Source organism: Cervus canadensis, chromosome 7 (assembly GCF_019320065.1).
Source record: "Cervus canadensis isolate Bull #8, Minnesota chromosome 7, ASM1932006v1, whole genome shotgun sequence".
Lineage (NCBI taxonomy): Eukaryota > Metazoa > Chordata > Mammalia > Artiodactyla > Cervidae > Cervus > Cervus canadensis.
Genome location: NC_057392.1, coordinates 89484297 through 89489800, shown reverse-complemented (window position 1 = coordinate 89489800; position 5504 = coordinate 89484297). Strand labels below are relative to the sequence as shown.

Sequence of the window (5504 nt, the reverse complement as noted above, 5' to 3'; positions counted from 1 at the left end):
GCCCTCCTGCTCCGGAGCGACTGGAGCAACTGGCTCTCTTGCTGCTGGAAATGACTCACATCTGAGAGGAGGCGAGGTGTGTAGACGGGAAAGCGCTTCCTGAACCCGCAGGAATGAGACAGTGATTCACCTGCAGGGAGCACAGAGGGCTGGAGCCCAGAATGCCGGAGGACGGTTTAGGGAGCAGGGTGTCCAGTCTCAGGCTGGGCCTTGCTAAGTCAGACCCAGTGCTGAGAGGGCTTTGCTGCTGCTGGTGGTGGGAGGACAGACTTCCTGTTGCTAGTTGGAAAATACGCATTTACTAACCTTCCCGCTAATTAAATTTGGAGTTAAAGCGCATCAGAATATCTCTAATAAAAGATGTTTCAGGATAGTATTCTACACATTTAAGAACAGAATTAAATATGTCGATACTGGTGATTGATAACTTGGGAAACCTGTGGAGTTGCTTTTGAGAATCTGTTGAAATCTATATACTTGTTTTCACCTATACATAAATCTAAACGTTCAGAACATTTAAAATAAAATTACTTAGGTTTCCAGTTTTCCTAATCTCTTGAATTCTACAAGACAACTTTTTACTCTTTTAAAAGATCTTCCCACAATGATAAAGTTATGTAATCAAATCACTTTTTCCTATTTGTAATTAATTTTAGAGCTTCCAAAAAATGTCCCGAAGACTCCAGTGTTTTCTTGAATGCGACATTCAAACAAAGAAGTTAAAAGATAAAAAATTTATCAAATATAATAAAAACTTGTTATTTTCATGAACGAAGAGAAAGATAAAATAATGAAGGTGGAACATTTTTTGAAGTTAGTTAAATCAGTAATAAGTATTTAGTTAGTAATTTACTTATGCCTTAAGGAGATAATGTATATGTACTCATTTTTTTTTTCAATGTATTCAATGTAAAGACCAAGAGTTGAGTAGTTGTTTCTTCTATTGCCTTTTTCTAAACAAACAAAAACAGACAACTAAAATTTAATGGTTTTCCATTCCATTCTGTTCAGGGTGGACTAAGTATGTTGTGGATGAGTAGCTAGCCCTAGGGAAAGCCTCTGAACAAAAATTACCCAACTTAATAGTGGTTCAGTCTTACAAGAACTTATCAGACTTACCAGCCATACTTCATTCAGGTTGGACTCTGCTGGTTGTCCTTCGGTACTTCTCCAGGGATTGCCCTTTATCGCTGAAGCCATTTCCCTGCATCCTGAGGGGGAAAGTTATGCCATGCAGGCCTGAGTTGGAGAGACTTTGTTTTTCGTGAGTTGAACTTCTTGCGGTTTGTCACTGTGACCCCCAAATAGTAACTGATGGGCTGCTCAAATGGGAAACCTCACTGCCAGAATAACCAACTGCCAGTCTTAAAAGCATCCATTCAAGGGAGCATACCCCATGTAGTCTCCTTAAAAGTATGTTGGGCAAAGACCTTCTCTGCAAAGTCTGAGGATTATCATCCTTCAGTTCCAGTGGTGGGTAGGAATTCATGTGAGGGGGCGTGTATGGACAAACGTTTCACAAGCTTCTGTGGGGGAATAAAGGCAGTTCTGTTATCTGCCTCATTTTTTTATTGGGGTACAGTTGATTTATGATACTGTGCCAGTCTCTGCTGAACAGCTGAGTGACTCAGCTATACCCGTACATACATTATTTTTTCAAATTCTCTTCCATGATGGTTTATCACAGGTTACTGATACAGTTTCATGTGCTATAAATGAGGATCTTTTTGTCTGGTGGTGGTTTGGTCACTAAGCCATGTCTAACTCTTGTGACCGTAGCCCACCAGGCTCCTCTGTGCATGGGATTTCCCAGGCCAGAATTCTGTAGTAGGTTGCCATTTCCTTCTCCAGGGGATCTTCCCAACCCAGGGATCAAACCTGCATCTCCGGCATTGGCGGGTGGATTCTTTACCACTGAACCACCATGGAAGCCCAAGTATGTGGCTAAGGTCTGGAAAAGATTAGGCCATGCCCAGGCCACCCTCAGGAGGAGAAAAAGAGGACCACCTACTGGACTGACACCAGCTCCAGCTACCGACTCCAGTATTCTTGCCTGGAGAATCCCATGGACAGAGGGGTCTGGCGGGCTACAGTCCAAGGGCTCGCGAAGAGTCAGGCATAGCTTAGTGACTAAACAGCTAGTCATATAACAGTGGGATTGTGTATTTAAAAGCTTCTTTCACTGGTGATGCAAAGTAGGTTTAGTAGTGAAAAAGTTAACATGAGGTAGCCTTTATGCATTCATCTTAAAGCCCATTATGCGTATCTCAAGTTGGGACTTGTAAAAGCTGGTCATACTTACTTAACATTCAGAAAGGGAAGTAGTACAGGTTTAGTCAGAAAAAAAAAGTGTAATGCTTTGATGAAAAGAGCAGCTAAGAAATATCCCTTAACTTTATTATTATTCAAATCACTGAAAGGTTAACCGGCATAATTTTTTTCTGCTGATTTTTATAGCAAGTCTCACATTTCATAAAAGCCACAGGAGACTTTATAACCATAATTATCTTGCTGCTTCATTGGAAGATCCTATTAAATGCAGAGAAGCTCTTTTAATAATTTTCTTCAGCTATTGGAAACCTCAAATTTATTTTGAATCCAGGACCACGGACGTCCTAGGATATGCTTGTGTTTCTCTACCACTACAGTGTTTTTTAAAAAAAATTTTGTTTCATTTTTTTCTATAATAATATTACTTTTAGATATGTTACACTTACAGGTAAGTTGAAATTATAGTTCAGCCAAATTTTATACTTTCATACTGGTAGTTTTCACATCCTCCCCTTTCCCTCTCCTTCAACACGTTTTTGAGGGAGACCTATTTGAAGTTGAAGTCATTGTGACCAGTGTCCCCAGCCCTCACTGCTTCAGCATGTATTTCCTAAGAACTAGGGTATTTTCCTACTAATCACGCCACTATTATCAATCAAGTGATTACTTCTGAAGCAATAATAAATTCAAATGTTTAGTCTGAATTTTTCTATTTCCCAGTAACATTCTTAATAATTTTTTGATGTGAAACTAATGAGTTTTACATTGCATTCATTTTTATTTATTTTTTTTACTGGTTTATTCTTTTGTTCTTTAGAACAATCTGCTTTCTTTGTTTTTTTCCTTAATTTCCTTGGCTTTTAAAGATTGGTTTGCTCTGTATTTGCTAGGTCCAGCCCATGGGACACTTAAATGGAAATACTTTTAAATGTTTCTGAGGCCTTTTGGACATATTAATCTGAAATCTACATTGGCGTTTAAAAGCTTGAAATAAAATATGAATATCTATAACTCTTGTTTTGGACAAAGACCTGGTTCATGACTCCAAAATCACTTTTGCTTTGGGATATTGGACAGTTGATTCAAATTTTCTTGGCTTCATTGTTCTGCAAAACTAGGATTCATTCAGTGAACTTTAGAAAAGAATCTGTGTCATCTTTCAAAATATGTTCTTAAAGAGACAGAAGGACTCAAGGAGAGACTGTTTCTAGTACCTTTAGAGGAATGAAAATAGGTAGTGGTGTTGATAAGTCTTCCTAAATCCTGGAGTAAACTCTTTACCCTACTCCTGCTTCCTCACTTTCTAGTATGAGTGAAGTGAAAGTCACTGAGTGTCTGACTGTTTGCGACCCCGTGGACTGTAGCCCGCCAGGCTCCTCTGTCCGTGGAAAATCCAGGCAGGAACACCGCAGCGGGTGGCCATTCCCTTCTCCAGGGATCTTCCTGACCCAGAGGTTGACCCTGAGCCATCTGCAGTGTATTGCCAAGGCTTGCCCTGGTCTTGTAGTCACCTCTCCCTTGCATAGGTTGCTTCCTCTCTGCTCCCTTTATGTGACTTCTCTGCATTGGCCTGGCCCCAGGCATAATGTTCCCGTCTCCAGTGTTGGTAGGCACAGAACTTGTTGTCTAATTTTCTCTGTCTCTATAATCTTTGATGCATCCATTTCTTCTTAAAGGAAAGCATACACATAAAGGGCCTCCAAATCCTTCCCAGTACTCGATCCCATTATTACTAAACAAAGATGAGCAGGGGTCTAATTGAAACATAGTTCATATGATATGTCTTTCACGTGTAGTCAGAACATACAACAAGGATCGTAGTAAAATCACCAGATCTTCCTGTCCCATCTCTGTGTACAAAAGTCACTGTAATTGTGGCTTACCATGTAGTCAGTAACTGGGATTTGTGCTGAGTATAATCATTACAAACCCTTTAATGTTGTCCGCACTGAGATTGGTATCTTTAGGTCCCTATGTTTGAATTACTGTGTTTAATCTGTCATTTGAGATGATTTGTATCTATTAGGTCTGCTTTAAATGAAGCTGCTTACCTTTTCCTGGTATGAGAACTTCATGTGTAATGGTCAATTAAAGGGAAGGGATGGTGTGGAGACAAATCTGGAGATACGCCTGCATCTGACTCCTGCCCTCACATTGACGCTTTCTTCTGTGTTCTGCTGTTTGATCCAGCTCCTCATTTTAGCAGTCTTGGTTGTGAGGGATGCTATCAGTACTGATGAGAGTCCTGTAACTGGGGGTCCTGAGATTCCGTCGTGAACGTCAGCCTGTCCACTTAGGAGCTCTCTTACTTGGGGCAAGTCATTATTACATCTGAGCTTCAGTTTCTTCTTCTGAAAGAAGAGTGTAAAGTGTAAATGGGATAATCTGTGGGGTAATTCCTACAGTGTTTGAAACTTGGTTGGTGCTTAGTAAACAGTATCATTTTTTGTTTGTTTTGTCTTGCTTTTGTTTTTGATCAGAGGGCAGAGAGAGAGTATATAAATGAATATGAATAGCAGTAATTTCTCTGAATGTAAAGTTGGAATGGTTATAAATTCCAGCTAGAAAGTCAACGTCAGTTAATAATGTTTTGGTTGCCCTTAGAAAGCGCTTAGTTTTCCTTTAGTGATGACATGGTGATTGCTTGAAATACTTTTTATATTCTTTCTTGATCGCTCTCTCTTCTGAAAAGGAGGAAATCAGGACTAGCTTATTCCAGATTGGGATACTGTGGGAAGGTGTAAAAGCTGAGGTCAGGCTATGTGGGTTAAGAAGAGGAGTGGTCTTCACAGGGTTATGGCATTAATGCTTCGCTCATGAGTTCAGGCATCCTTCGCTATGGGACATTTCAGTGATAGAGCTAAATAGAATAAAAAGCATGAAAATCATAGAGTAATATGATATAAATTTAATGCACAAAGCTAGTATTTTTTATAACTATGAAACTATTCAGATATGTATTAGATAAAACTCTTTAAGTGAATACCACTAAGTATGATCACATACAGGCATATAATGTTTAAGGTGAATAAAAAATAAAGTTGAATGTTCTATTGCCATGCCTTAGAATTTCTGTCCTTTATTGAGTCCTTCTTTGCCTGAAATGTTCCCTTGGTATCTCTAATTTTCTTGAAGAGATCTCTAGTCTTTCCCATTCTACTGTTTTCCTCTATTTCTCTGCATTGATCACTGAGGAAGGCTTTCTTATCTCTCCTTGCTATTCTTTGGAACTC

The 5504-nt window shown here is 39.4% G+C and overlaps 1 protein-coding gene across 5 annotated transcripts in view; it reads left to right on the top strand.

The window, feature by feature from the left end:
• The window catches only part of MED12L (mediator complex subunit 12L), a 347565-nt gene that overhangs the window by 232998 nt on the left and 109063 nt on the right, over positions 1–5504 (top strand). The gene's annotated exons all lie outside the window — the stretch shown is intronic.